At 33.9% G+C, this 16,878-nt stretch overlaps 1 protein-coding gene across 1 annotated transcript in view; it reads right to left on the bottom strand.

Annotated features, from left to right (window-relative positions):
- The window catches only part of nbeab (neurobeachin b), a 344,764-nt gene that overhangs the window by 173,835 nt on the left and 154,051 nt on the right, over positions 1 to 16,878 (bottom strand). The window lies entirely within an intron of this gene.

The raw sequence follows: 16,878 nt of genomic DNA, 5'->3' as shown, positions 1-16,878 counted from the left end.
AAAAACATTACATTAAATTACATTAGGATAAAATAAAATCAATAAAAATAAAAAAAATACATTAAATTACATTAGAATAAAATCAAATCAATAAAAATAAAAAAATTACATTACATTAAATTGCATTAGGATAAAATAAAATCAATAAAAATAAAAAAATTACATTAAATTACATTAGAATAAAATCAAATCAATAAAAATAAAAAAAAAACATTACATTAAATTACATTAGAATAAAATCAAATAAATAAAATTAAAAGCATTACATTAAATTGCATAAAAATAAAATAAAATAAAAATGACATGAAAATAAAATAAACTATAAATTAAATGACATTAAACTAAAATAAAATAAACATTTTATTAAATTAAAATAAAATAAAATAAATAAAAATACTTTAAATTACATTAAAATCAAATGAAATAAACATTACATTAAATTACATTAAAATCAAATAAAATAAATTAAATAAAAAAATACATTAAATTGCAATAAAATAAAATAAAATAAGATAAAAAATAAACATTACATTAAATTACATTAAAATAAAATAAATTAAATAAAAAATGCATTAAATGACATTAAAATAAAATAAAATAAATAAAAACTTGACATTAAATGACATTAAAATAAAATAAAATAAATATGACATTAAATTACAATAAAACGAAATAAAATAAATTAAAATAAAATAAACATTAAACAAAATAAAATAAACATGAAATAAAATAAAAATAAAATAAAATAAAATAAATAAAATAAAATAAAATAAAATAAAATAAATAAAATAAAATAAAATAAAATAAAATAATTGCACAAGTATCTGCTATAATGTAACTTTTATCTTGTCTTCTTACAACTTGGCAACATAGGCAATGTGGCTCAAGCAATGTTCTCCAAGTGCAGTAGATCACTCACAAAATTATCCACTCTCTTCTGAACGTCTGTGAAACTGCACTTTGGTGCAAATCTGGTTAGTAAATCCGGCCCATTAAGGGATCAAAGGCATACATGAAATATCGAAGATACTTCACAGTATCAAATCAAATCAAATCAAATCAAAGTGTATTTATAAAGCACTTTTCTTTTTAGGAACAACAGGCGTTCACCAAAGTGCTGTACACTCATGAGTTGAACAATGACAATATCACAAGAACTATGAAAAAGGTTAAATATTCTGAAATATCATGTGATAGCATAAATATTAAAATAAAATAAAATAAAAATGAAATAAACTAAAATAAAATCATATTAAATTAAATAAAATACAATAAAAATAACGAAATAAAATAAAAATTGTATAAAATAAAATAAAATAAAATAAAATATTAAGTGACATCACTGAGGGCTGGGTTAGGGGCGGGTTAGCTCCACCCATTTCAGTGTGTAGTGAGCGCCCAACAAAAATTTTCACATGTGGTGAGCAAAGTGAATGTCCAAAATCACTCCCTGACATTACATATACAGCTGAAGTCAGAATTATTACCCCCCCCCCCCCCCCCCCTTTCCCCCCTCAATTTCTGTTTAACAGAAAAGATGTTTTCAACACATTTCTAAATATAACAGTTTTAATAACTCATTTCTAATAACTGATTATTTTATCTTTGCCATGATGACAGTAAATAATATTTTACCAGATATTTTTCAAGACACTTCTACAGCTTAAAGTGACATTTAAAGGCTTAACTAGGTTAATTAGGTTAACTAGGCAGGTTAGGGTAATTAGGCAAGTTATAGTATAACGATGGTTTGTTTTGTAGACTATTGAAAAATAATTAGCTTAAACAGGCTAATAATTTTGACCTTAAAATGGTTTTTAAAAAATTAAAAACTGGCTTTATTCTAGCCGAAATAAAACAAATTAGATTTTCTCCAGAAGAAAAAATATTATCAGACATACTGTGAAAATTTCCTTGCTCTGTTAAACATCATTTGGGAAATATTTAAAAAGAAAAAAATTCAAAGGGGGCTAATAATTTCTGACTTCAACTGTAAATGAAAGCATTAGCGTGCAGGTCTAGTGTCAAAATAGAAACACACAGCAAACCGACACAGAGATTCACCAATCAGAACAAAGATTAAAGCTGTAACATGACAAGCAAATGCATAAAAACATTAAAAAAACTTGAATAACATGTGTGAGCTGTGTGCTCGGCTAAACCGTTTTGTGCTTAAGCTCCATTCTACTGCCTCAGCATCATAAAATCAAAGCTAAACATTACATTTAATTCAATCGCTAAAATCAGTAAAAACACGATGTTTCACTTATTCTGAATCAAAATAAGTGAAATATTATGTATGTATGTCTGATAATATTTTTTCTTCTGGAGAAAGTCTTATCTGTTTTATTTCGGCTAGAATAAAAGCCGTTTTTAAACACTATTTTAAGGTCAAAATTATTAGCCCCTTTAAGCTATATGTTTTTTCCATAGTCTACAGAACAAACCATCGTTATACAATAACTTGCCTATGAATTATTATGAATAATTATGAATTATCTCTTCAACTGTTATTACAGTTTTCTCAATTGCTAAAGCACTAACACCCATTAGCTAAACTAACTTCTCAGTTGCCTGACCTCATTTAGCTAATTTTGCAGTTGCCATTACCTTAGACCATTTCACACGGTAAAACACACTGTGCAGATCCTACTTAGACTTTTCGGCAAAACTCTAAACGCGTTCTGATTCTCAAAACACATTCTGCACTCTAATGCACATGTCATCCATGCTGGTAAACACAAGTAGCAACAATCAAATACAAATAAAGAAAAAATGTCATTGATTAAACAACCACTCCAAATTGATGTCACGTTTTTCAAAGGATGTGACACAACCGATATAAGCAAACAGGTTGTTGAAGGTGGGAAGGAGAGTGTCTAAGCATGGTTATAAGAAACAATGTGAGAGGATGAGTGCAATGGGAAATGTATGAACTTGTACCTCCCTCCATACTCGCCTTTCCTGAATCCGATTGAGAAGTTTTATGGAAAGTGTATGATAGACATCCCTACACCAGATTAAATCTGCTACAAGTCATGGATTTAGCATGTGCAGTGCTTGATTTTGAATACAGATAAAGCTGTTTTGAAGTATAAGTTTCATTTTGCAAGTCAGTTAATAGTTAATAGTGTTAATAGTGCTTGAAGATGAGGTTTTGTGTTTAATGGTGTAAGAAAATGGAGCAAGGGTTCAGAAATTGTGTTTTAGCAATCGAGAAAAACTGTAATGTGTTTTCAGATATACAAACAAAAGTGGTCAATCGAGGTGTATTTCTGGTTCTACCTGGTGTTAAAATTTAATAATAATAATAATAATAATAATAATATCTCATCCATAGAATCTCCTCATCCAACAACAGTTCTTGTGATATCTTTTGTTGTGGATTTTGTTGTGAACGTCATTTTTTTTGTCATGCTCTTCATCACTTTTGCAGGAGCATTCAGTGCGATACACCAGTACTATTGAGCCCTTGTTAAGCAATGGATGAGCGGAAAAGTGAATGGATGAAAATATGGATGACTATGATTCATTCATTCATTTTCCTTCGGCTTAGTCTCTGATTTATCAATGAAATGAAATGAACCACCAACTATTCCGGCATATGTTTGACACAGTGAATGCTCTTCCAGCCGCAACCCAGTACTGGGAAACACACATCCACTCTCACATTCACACATGCACTCATACATTACAGTCAATTTAGTTTCTCCAATTCACCTATAGCGCATGTCTTTGGACTGTGGGGGAAACCGGAGCACCTGAAGGAAACCCACGCAAACACGGGGAGAACATGCCAACTAAATACAGAAATGCCTCCTGGTCCAGCTGGGACTCACATCTTAAACTTTATGTTTTGGTACAACACAGCGAAGAATAAATTCCTTGTTTTAATGTATTTCTATACAACACATTGCACTATGAAAACATGTTTTACCACAGGAGAGTAGGAGTGGAAGAAAAAAATAGATTCATCAACGCATCGCGATTCTGAACCAATTCTCAAAAGTTCTGAATTGATTCTTTTTTCAAATTAGATCCCAATAGGCCTGCAGGGGCGTGACCTATAACAGAAAAATAGTATTTCAATAATGTAAAATAATATGGAATAATGTATAGTATTAGCACAATGAAAAAACATGAAAAAGAAATGTTGGTCAAAATCCTTTTAGATTGGAATCGTGACTCCCAAAATTGGAATCAGACACCTGCTTTGAATGTTATCACTCGATTGAATGGTCATATTAGTGGATATCAGCTGATAGATATGGGCCAGTAGGGGCCTTCTGCACCTACTAGTAGGCTCAGACGGATCATCTATCCACATGGTTAATCAGCTATACTAATAGAGACGACTCCAGATCCAGATTTGTTTTTAAATTACTGTGATGGTTGAGTTTAGGGTTAAGGTAGGGGTAGATGTTAATAAAATACAATAAACAGGAAATTTAATAAATAATATGAATATTTCTCGTAGTTAATCAGCTATACTGATAGAGAAGACTCCAGATCCATATCTGTCTTTACATTACCGTGATGGTTGGGGTTGGGGTAGATTTTAATAAAATACAATTAATAGGAAATTTAATAAATAATTCTCATTAACATCCGTCCGCATCTGTATGTGATTTATAGCTGATTAACCATGTGGATGGATGATAACAGCCTTCTGAGCCTACTAGTTGGCTCTAAAGGCCCCTACTGGCCCATTTCTATCAGCTGATAACGCCCATTCAATCTAGTGATAATGTTCGAATCGGCTGAATCAGATCAGATCATGAACTCCCTAATGATTCACATTCATAATAGAGAGTAGACTGCAAAAGAAATCTGTTTTAAGTCGATTACTGAAAATTCTCGACAACCTTAAAACATTATAGATGCTATTTACACTAATATTTAGAGTTGCCCACTTGCGATTGACAGATCAGAATCTTAATACCAGGTGTAAACAGAGCACCAGACACAGTTTAAAACACTTTAAATCTCCCATAAAGATACTCGTAATAAAGTACGTACAGATTGGTTTTCATTATAAAATGTAACCTCCATAATACAAGCAAAAACAAGATTGAACCGACAGCACAATTAAGCTACTGCTGAAACTTCAAAAGCTCAGACTTTTCAGACATAAAAGGTAAATCTTATGCAAAAAGAGCATTGCCAATTTTGAATAGAACAAAAAAATTATTCATTCATTAGCTTTAATTGCTTAAGAAAAGAAAGAAAAACGGCAGTCAGGCCTGACGCACGTCACTGAATTTGCCTCATATAAGGTCAGATTTGCATTAGACACAAGAAAAGAGACGTTCGGTTGAAAAAAACTGAAATAAAGAAACGCTTATCACAAATAGAAAGTTGGCTGACACTCTTTTGACGTGTTTCTTTACAGCGCAGTGTTTAAAATGTTCCCTACGCTCCCGTGAGGTTCATGTACCTTGTCTCAAAGCGGTCACGTTCGAAAGTTGTCAACACCAGTACACAGATGAAGAAGGAAAAAAAGAGAAGGAGAGAGAAGGGAAAAAAATAAAATAACATAGCGGGCTTCCTGCTCTGTCTCATATCTCAGGAGCTTTCATCAGAGCCAAGGAAGAAGTAGGACCGCTTTTCGGAAATAGGGAGCGTGTAACATTTAGAGGCACAGAGCCAGCGAGCGGTCATGGATCAAAGCAGACGGAGGGAAACTTAAGACCGTAATTCTGTAAACCGTCATTACGCCTGCATTAAAGCAGGGAGAGCTGATGGGGCTGAGCTCCAGTTTTGACTGGCAAGATAAAGCTTAGGTCCTCGGTGCAACGCAGACAAAATAAACCAGGCGGATTTTGACAAGAAAATGATCCCGAGCAAACGGAGAGAGTTTTTTTAGGGGGGAAAAAAGTGAGTAAAAATGTATTTAGCTTTGGGTTGCTTTACACAAGAAGGAAAACAAACTCGTACATATAGAAAGTCCCAACGGACGTGGTTTCTGCATGTTGTCAGTTTTTGTATTTGCAGACATTCCTAGTTCTTCTGGTAACCTCGAACAACAATGAAAATCACTGGCATCAATATAGAATTTGTTCCACCAAATTATACACTAAAGAAATGCTACGGTGTTGTCAAATATATGTGGGTCAAATAGAGACAAAGCCAACTATTGGTTTAAAAAGAGAACTGAAAAAAAAACAAAAAAAAAACAAATGTGTAATTCCATATTTGACCCAATGTTGATTTACAACAACCCAGCATGCCAGTAAAAAATCAGATCAGGAATTCCGGTGAGGAAAAATGTTGTATATAAAATGCTTCAAATCCCATATTAGCATAATCAATTTATTATTTTAATCATGTTATCATATTCTCATCAAACTGTGCTAAGGCTAAACAATAAATAAATAAATTGGATTTATTTTATCAGTAATCAAATTATTTGCCTTAATGTGAATAAGATAATAATATGATTAAGGTGTTTACATGGGTTGCTTTTTGAATGTTCCTTTAATGATCCTGTTTTACATGTTATAGAGCATAATTCGATTAACATCGAGTCAAAACGCACATTTCCTCTAGAATTCATGTAGTTTTGGGTTTTTCATTTTTTTTGTCAACTTTAATTGCAGTTTGGTACTTTCACTTTCCTTCAGGAATATTTTATGCACGCCCAATGACAAACTGAGGCATTGTATGCTAGGAACTGCTGGAAGTGTGTTGTTTTAATGGAATTAGATCTCACATGCCATATGGGAAAAAAAACCGCTGCATTTCGTGATGCAGGTGTGTGTGGTCCTTCACTGACTCGGTAGGTGCAGAGAATTGTGTCAAACAGCCATGTGTATGGAATATCCTGTCACAGAATGCGGCAAAAAATCCTACGTCAAGGGAATAGTTTGATTGCGGTGTTTACATGTCTCTACTGCACTTCAATAATGAGACTAAAATCAGCATACTCCACATGTCTTAGTCTGATTTCAGTTTAGTCCAATTATGACTTTAATCGGATTAAATGAATCAAAATTCACTGTTTACATGGTAGACTCATAATCAGAGTATTGTCTTAATCGTATTAAAATCTGATTTTTAGTGTCCATGTAAACGTACTAACTCTATAGGATGCACAGCAATGTATATGTGTAGATTATTCGGTACTAAAGCCAAAACTGGAACTAATCAAACAAAATAACTTAGGATTAGGGTGCAAAGATTAATACACCCCAATGAATATATTAAGTAAAGAAATTACAAGAAAAATTAATAAAGAGGAAAAATTAGGATGACCCGAAAAATATTAAATGTAGTTTTGCCACACTTCATATGCATTATCTTTTTTAAAGATGTTAAGTGACCACACTCTTGTTTTAATAAGTATAACTAATACCCGGTATATCAAGATTATTAGGATTATTACCTGCTAAAATTTATAACCCAGGCTCATGCTGAAAATGTACCCCTATATACATTGAATACCTACACTATGTACCCCTATATACAGAGTGCCAAATACATCCCAGGCGCTACGTTTTTTTTGCAGTTTTTGTTTTTGCGAATCCACCAGAGGCTGCTGTGTATGATTTTTGAGATCTCAAATTTCCCTCGCGATTGCCATTCGTGCCTGCAGTTCTCGTGTAAATCCAGCAGAGGCGGCTGCTGACTGACTGACCGACCGACTGACTGACCCACCCACCCCTTCCCTAAACCCAACCAACAGTTTTAAAAAGCAATCCAGAAATCCTGTTTTCATTTTACCTGCTTTTTGGAACCGTTTTTCACTGGACTTGAACCCTGTCATCGTGATTTGTAAAAACCCAGCACTATGAGTGAATTTCGGTTTCAGATTAATTGTCATTCAAAATCCAGACACACAACTTTTCCAACATAAAAGTATCAATTCTGGATATTCATTCATTTTCCATCAGCTTTAGTCTCTTATTTATCAGGAATTGCCACAGCGGAATGAACCGCCAACTATTCCAGCATGTGTTTTATGCAGCGGGTGCCCTTCCAGCCAAAACCCCGTACTGAGAAACACTCATGCACTCACATACTCATACACTACAGTCAATTTAGTTCATCCACTTTACCTATAGCACATGTCTTTGAACTGTGGGAGAAACCGGAGCACCCAGAGGAAGCCCACACGAACATGGGGAGAACATGCAAACTCCATACAGAAATGCCAAGTGGCCCAGCCTGGACCCCAACCAGCAATCTTTTTGCTGTGAAGTGACAGTGCAAACCAATGAGCCACCATACCGCCTAATTCTGTATATAGTGAATTTAAATATTAAATGATGCAGAGAAATTTGCTCAAACGGCACTATTACATGCTAAAGAAAGCTAAAAGTGGGGAGAAAAAAAAGCTCTTCAGCATTCTGGAATCATCTTCTGTGTGAACAATATATGCAGTGCTGCCCCGAAAAAAAGAAGAAGGTAATTTACCATAGGAACTATATACTATAAATATGCTACTACCTTTAGGAACAGCCTTTGCATCAGGAGCAGCATAAATGCTTACGAAAGCAGTTCACTTCTGGAATACAGTGATGCATGTTGCTATTTTGAGCAATGACACGGGTACAGAAGCTTCCTGTTTTTTTTTTTCTTCCTCTGCCAGGCAATCCTTTGATAGAAAGCCTACATGCTCCCATATAAGAGTTCTCTAGTAACATAGATGGTCATTTGTCAGTCTTAGGAATGAGGCTTGATGGGAACTTGAGATCGCTACAACTCGGACCTCCCCAGTGACTCCAAAGGAGCCCTCGCTTGTATTGTCAACCACCTCGTTTATCCACACCCCCGAAGCTCATTCACTAGACTCCCGTGAGCCATCAGGGCCAACACTGAGGCTATTCAAGCCCAGCACGGCTTACCCGCTCTGCCATCAGAGGGTTTATGTTACCCAGGGCACAAATTTGGCATGACGCAGCAGGGCTGAGAAAGACCAGGTGATGGCTGGTCTGTGATGGCAGTGGGACTTGAATGATGTTCTTCGCTAAAAGCTTGGATCTGATCCACACAGCTGGGGGGAAGGACGGGGAATTGTCATTGACTGACTGACATAACATGTAGAATAACAAACAAATCAAAATGTGTTGAAGTAGATGTAGCGCTAGACTTACATCCAATGACTAGAGGAATATGATGAAAACTAAACATGGCTCAAAATAGCTCCTTCATTGGCAAAAAAGAAGAAAGATTTTAGTTTGAAATTCACTTCTGTCATTCCATCACTATGTGACTTCTTCAACAAACCGATCCCTTCACTTGGCCCTTTTCTTTCAAAGTCACATCAAATGAAGTCACTTGCACGTACTGTGCGGCAAAAGGAATTTTACAGTTTGTGAAAGCAGCTCCCTAGGTGGAAAAAATGTAAGTGTTTGGTAGTTTTTACTGTTGGAAGAGCTGAAAGGCTTTAAACAGGCCTTTATTTAGTCGGTTATTGTTGCTTGGAGTCCATGTTTTATGTATTGCAGGAGCTCTGGAGTATTTGCTTTTCCCTTTTATTGCACCATTTGTGTCACGTGTTCTTGTAGCCTTCAAGGTAAGAGCCTAAAAAAATAAATAAAATAAAATGAAAAAAAAAAAAAAATAAATAATAATAATAATAATAATAATAAAATAAAATAAAATAAAATAAAATAAAATAAAAATAAAATTTAATTAAAAATAAATAATAAATAAATAAAAATAAAATAAATAAAAATAAAATAAAATAAAATAAAATAAAATAAAATAAAATAAAATAAAATAAGAGGAAATAAAAATATTCATATTGTTAAGTGTGATGTAATATTCCATTTAAGTAGTAATCGGATCTGATGTATCTTTCTATTCTGCGATTGACAGATGAGATGCTTTTGTAAAAATACACAATGTACTAAGAAGGTAAAAGGGTGGGACGTGTAGATGTATGTCTCTGCAGTTGGCTTATATATAATAACTCAAACAAAATGTTGCCATAAGTGCATTCACGCACAAACAATGTGGCAAAGTGGACTCATCGATCAAATGCCAGGAATTCATGCAGTCAGCGCTGGAAAAAGAAACCCAAATTCGTAAGGCAAAACTGGAGACCCATGCAAAGATTTTGTTATGGTTTTACTCATGTGAGAAGCATTTCATATCACACATGCAGACTGATTATTATTATTATGAAAGCCACAAAATCTGAATATAGAGAATTTCACAGTACCGCAAAATTATAATGTCTCCATAATTAAATATTTGTGCCAACTTGATTATAATTCCATATGTTAATGGGACGTCCACACCAAGAATGATAACTATGGGAACGTTAGCATGACATCTTTTTAACTAATTAATATCTAAATAAATTTGTTATGACACCATTTTGGAGTGTGACATGTACTTTACAACCTACAAGACTAGGATCACATGTGCACAGGTGCAAAAGTGATATCCATCTACGGGCTTGGCATATATGATATAGGCTTTTTAGGCCCAATCCCAATTCTATTTTTGTACCCCTACCCATAATGGGAAGGGCTTCAAAATTTACCCCTAAGAAATGGGACACCACTATTACACCTGCATATGTCATTCTACTGTATGTCATCACAATCTCTTGCTTCATTTGAGATCGACGATCACGACTGCTGTAGTTATTCCAGTAGCTTTATTTTTTGGTATTTATCTTCAGGAAATCACTGAAGGCAACATAATCATGTTATCATAATGATCAAATGTGGCAATAAGATCAGAACTGTACTGTACAATATCCCTTTATTTGAATGCACAAAACGAGGGGTAGGGGTAAGGGTAAGGGCTAAGGGGTAGAATTGGGATTGGGACTTAGTAATTTTTGTCACTTTAAAAATAAAATGAATAGATTTAAAGCAGGACAGAATTCTACAATATTGTATCTACCAAACCTTACCGATCAAATTACTTTTGAACTAAATCTTTAGCAAGACCTATATGGGCCTTTATTAAAAAATACAATTAATTATACAAAAATAATAATAATAATAAAAAGTTCATTGTTTAAGAATGTAAAAAACCCCTTTAAGAGCTGTACAAACAAAATTAATACCATATGTCTTTGCAGAACATTTTAGTTTATTAAAAAATATATATATATATATATATATATATATATATATATATATATATATATATATATATATATATATATAAATAATATGGCAGATATGAATTAGCCTTTCAATGATACTGGAATTAAGGACAAAATTATGAGTTTAAATCAATTCCGTAGAGATATTTGACTTGAAACCACTGGCTTTTGATGATCATATTAGTTTGTGTTGCAATTACAGTGTTACTGAAATCAAACTTAAGATCTTTAAGAATGCAGAAACATGTTACGATGGCTTACAATGAAAGTAAATAATTTTGGAATTTAGTAGTGGAGTATATATTGTTTTTAAAATGCATCCATTAATAAAAATTGATTACAATAGCTTAGCGTTGTGTATTTTCTTAGAAGTATACGGTGTAAACCATAATTTTAAGGCAATTTTAGAATAACTTCAGGAATTATCATAATTTCAGAGCTTTTATAATCTTACATTGAATGGATAAGCAAGTCATTATCACTCTAAAATCAGGTTAACATGTAAATTTATTATATTTTGTGCGTACTGTATTTACTAAAACTGATTATTTTAACATTCAGTTGAAGTCAAAATTATTAATTATATATTTTTTTCTTTTTCAAATATTTCCCAAATGATGTTTAACAGAGCAAGGAATCTTTCACAGTATGTCCTATAATATTTTTTCTTCTGGGGAAAGTCTTATTCATATTATTTCGGCTAGAATAAAAGCAGTTTTAATTAAAAAAAAAAAAACATTTAAGGTCAATATCATTAGTCCCTTTAAGCAATATATATATATATATATATATATATATATATATATATATATATATATATATATATATATATATATATATATATATATATATATATATAATTTATATTTTTGATTGTCTACAAAACAAATTACTGTTATACAATAATTTGCCTAATTACCCTAAGTTGCCTATACCTAATTAACCTAGTTAAGCCTTTAAATTGCACTTTAAGATGAATACTAGTATCTTATAAAATATTATATACTGTCATCATGGCAAATATAAAATAAATCAGTTATTAGAAATGAATTATTAAAACTATTATGTTTCGAGGTGTGATGAAAAAAATCTTCCGTCAAACAGAAATTAGGGACATTCTTTTTACAGGGGGCTAATAGTTCAGGAGGGCTAATAATTCTGACTTCAACTGTATATGCCTTATTCACTTCCATTGTAAAGCTCTCACTGTTACCTACATTTTTGGATGGGCAAGTCGATATTAATTTTGTGGTAATCAAAATTAAGTGGTGTCGATTAAACCTAATGTGGATTGAATAATTTTCTTCCACCTTTCCTCTCACTCTCTGTGTCTTATAACAAGCTATAAAGATCTCTGTCCAGAGGGGTTCAGTGGGTCAGGGCCAAGCTGCTCACCTGAAAATGAGACTGCAAGGACAGCCGGAGGTAAAACAGCCTGTTAAAGAGCAGGATCAATATTAACCTGACTTCCATTTCATGCTTGCCCAATTCCAATCAGCTAACAATACACTCGGCCACTCGTGAATAAGGGGGAAGGTATCGAAGACCCCAAACGAAACACACACACTGTTTTGTCAACTTGAATAACAGATCAAACTGAGCTGTTTTAAAGCAGTTTCCTAAAATCATATTCAAATGTATACCTAAGAATGAGGCACAGAGAAGAACACTACCTGACAAAAGTCTTGCCATTCATCCAAGTTTTAGGAACAACAAATGATACCTTGACTTCTGGTTGATCATTTGGTATGAGAAGTGGCTTATATGAAGGGCAAAGGCCTCTAGATTACGCTTATTTTACCAAAATAAAATATGATCATGCCTTGATTTCTAATTATTTAATTAGGACAGTAAGGTCTGACTTTGCTTAGACAAAAGTCTTGTTACTCTACAGTATAATGTACAAATAATGTACAGTAAAGACAAATAATGTACAGTATAGAGTCATTGTGCAGTGGAAAAAGAATTAATATTGTGTATGACTCCCATGAGCTTGGACTACTGCATCCATACATCTCTGCAATGACTTAAATAACTTATTAATAAAGTCATCTGGAATGGCAAAGAAAGCATTCTTGCAGGACTCCCAGAGTTCATCAAGATTCATCTTCAATACCTCCTCCATCTTACCTCAGACATGCTCCATAATGTTCATGTCTGGTGACTGGGCTGGCCAGTCCTGGAGCACCTTGACCTTCTTTGCTTTCAGGAACTTTGATCTGGAGGCTGAAGTATGAGAAGGAGCGCAATCCTGCTGAAGAATTTGCCCTCTCCTGTGGTTTGTAATGTAACGGGCAGCACAAATGTCTTGATACCGCAGGCTGTAGATGTTGCCATCCACTCTTCAGCTCTCTCGCACACCCCCATACTGAATGTAACCCCAAACCATGATTTTTCCTTCAACAAACTTGACTGATTTCTGTGAGAATCTTGGGTCCATGAGGGCTCCAATAGCTCTTCTGCAGTATTTGTCATGATTGGGATGCAGTTCGACAGATGATTCATTGGAAAAATCAACCTTCAGCCACTTTTCCAAATGATCAACGAGAAGTCAAGTTATTATTTGTTGCTCTTATGTCTGGGATCAATGACAAGACTTTTGTCAGGTAGTGTATTTTATCAAATGCTTATTCAACATGGTTTGAGGTCCCATTAAATTCAGGCTATTTCTGTGTTTTTGGTGATCGAAGATTGTATTACAGGCCCAGAAAATACATTAAATTACTATGAATCAAATATAATGATGTTGTTTCTAGGGCAGTTAGAACATTGTCAGAGTGAAACTGAGATATATTTTATGTCCGCCCATGTCACTTTGTACGAAAAGAAATGTGAAATATTGCTAAAACGTGGCATATGTTCTAACCGACAAGCTCTATGAAAATATGTCACTGTGAATAAAAACAAGGCCCGTATGCAGTGACTGCTGTCAACTGACATTTGAGAGCAGCCATCCTTCAATCTCTTGGTTTCTGGCAAAAGTACTGGAAACTAATAAGCGCCCTTAACAGTTCATTCATTCAAATCACCTACGTTAACGCAAAATACCTCTAGTGCCTGCCACAAAAGCAGCTGTTAAGTTCAGGAAAGCAAAGAGCTACTTTCTACAAATGGTTCGACTCGCCAATCGTTTAAGAAGAGCTACTGATTTTTACAATTTCTAAAAAAAATAGATGATTCACCCATAACTAACTACATTTGAACAGTGTCACCTTGCATACAATAATAAAGAGATGGAAAATAACATATAAAACTGCACAGTATAAAGTATAAAAAAGTATTTCCTTTCATTCACAATGGTAAATGTAGCATATTCAGCAATAAAAATAAAATTTTGGCCTTAGATTTAACAAATATAATTATATATTCAGAGGATCCACTGAAAAATTTTACAAAAACTGGGATCCTCGAATTACTTTTGTGAAGAATACAACACATCTCTTCACTGACTTATAATGTTTTTATTTTTTTGCAAAGATCTCTGCCCTTTCTATAAGTGTGTGCGTGTGTCATTTAGATTTTGTGTATATCTATTTAGTTGCTTCGACAATTCATGTAGGTGCTAATGTTGTTGTGTGTGTTTTTATCTATTTATTATTGTTATTTATTTTTATTCATTCATTCATTTTCTTTTCAGCTTAGTCCCTTTATTAATCAGGGGTCGCCACAGCGGAATTAACTGCCAACTTATCCAGCATATGTTTTACACAGGGGATGCCCTTCCAGCCACAATCCAACACTGGGAAACAATTATTATTATTATTAATTACTCTCATCCTTGAGGGTGGGGGGATGGGGGTCTGTGGGTTTCTGAATGTTCTTGTTTACCCCCAGTTAAAAAAAAAAAGAAAATGTGTAAATTATTGATATTGTGGAATTTTTTGTAGACTTCACAAAAATAAAAAATAAATATATATATATATATATATATATATATATATATATATATATATATTACTGTTTGTATGTATACAATTTTTACAGTTTTAATTATATTATATTTGCATTTATAAAGTTTACGTCTTCAAAAAGTGCTCTTATTTATTGAATATAAGAAGGCAGATTATAAGTAGGAATTTAAGTACAGAAATATGCAGATTTCAAGACCATCATTGAGTATTTTTACTTGTGTATTTGTGTGTGAATTTATATTTATTCAGTTTTTACATTAATTTCAGGAATATTAATGACTAATAGGAAAATGTTCATATGATTTGTTTACAATACAGTTTGTAAAGTAATATTTTCTGTCATTTAGTAGATATTTTATACAACAGACTTGCTTTGTTTACCAAAGAAGTGGAACTAATTGGATTTGTATTGTAAACATTAAATAAAAGTTTAAAAGGGATTATTTGTTTAGATTTCATATATTAAGTTTTTAATTATGATACGCCCAAAATCATTCTGCACAAATCTGCAGACTGTTTATAAACTTCTTTGCAGAAATAACAAAAAATGTCCGCAGATTCTGTCTGGACCTAATTATAAGGTATGATTTAATATAACTGCATTGTATTAATATTGAAAAAAAGAAAGACATTGCTGGCTGGTCCTTCCTTTTGAATAAAAGCCATCTAGAAAAGCCTCTTTTTGCTCTCACAGTCTCTCTCTCTCTCTCTCTCTCTATGGCATTGTGGGGGCAACATCTGACTACAGGCAATCCCTTTCACATGACAATCTTATGCATTATTCCTCTCATTAAAGACTGCGAGAAGCCTGGGGACCTCAACAAGTCCTCAATCACAGCGGCCCCAGACACCAGACCGCGGGTCCGCAGAGACGCACTGACAACTTACCAAGGACAGGCAGAAGAAAAAAAAACACAGAGCAATACTGGAGTGGTGTGAGCTTCAGAAGAAATGCATGCGATCTGCTGGGTAATATGTTTGAAAGACAGTGTGGATTTGGGGGGAAAGTCTGTGCTGTGACATGAGCGGAGGCCACCTGCGGGTCAGGGAACAGCTGGCATGTGTATGTACGAGTGTGCATGTGTGTGTTCTGGCTCTGACACACACACCATCTGACATGGCCTCGGAACAGTTGGGCACAAAAGGCCAGACATGTAGATAGACACAATATTAGTGCATAACAAGTCATGCAGCACACCTTTGAATGATGAACGTGCGGCAAAAGTCCGCAGTTTACTTGTAAATATAAGCAAAATCAACATGTAGTGCAGTTTCATTACAAAAGCATTGACACAGTGATGTAACTGATGTAATCCAGATTAGTTCTAGTTTACACCTGGCATTAAAATGTGTTTTCTTCAATCCAATCACAAGTGGACGTCACTAAATACAGTTATAAATGGGGACTAAAGCTTAGTTTTGATTTTAGATTGGACACATTTGAATGGACTGGTTTTGTAGTGTCAATCACATCTAAACAGCCTCTAAAAACTACCATGCGATCTATGCTATGCGATCATTATGGGATGTTTTGTGAGAACCAATACATTCATACAAACACACAGATAATGTCGAAATTGTATCCCACGTTCTGGTCATTTACTTGCTTGAAACCGCACAGAGAATTATAGGATCCAATCCCCCCAACCTCAACATAGTTTATACCAGCCGTCTGCACAAGAAAGCCAGCAACACCAGCAAGGATCCAACCCATCCAGGATACAGTTGGGCAAAAGATACAGGACAATTAGGGCATGAACTAATAGACTGAGGAATAGTTTCTTTCGAAGAGCAGTAGCCTGTATTTCCCCCTAATACACAGACACACACTCACATACATAGATCCTAAGGAACTGTAGGAGAGAACAACTCATGCTCCATGCATTTGACCTCACT

This window comes from Danio aesculapii, chromosome 15, assembly GCF_903798145.1.
Source record: "Danio aesculapii chromosome 15, fDanAes4.1, whole genome shotgun sequence".
In the NCBI taxonomy this organism is placed as follows: domain Eukaryota; kingdom Metazoa; phylum Chordata; class Actinopteri; order Cypriniformes; family Danionidae; genus Danio; species Danio aesculapii.
The sequence above is the reverse complement of the archived record's forward strand: the minus strand, read 5'-3'. Positions and strand labels throughout refer to the sequence as shown.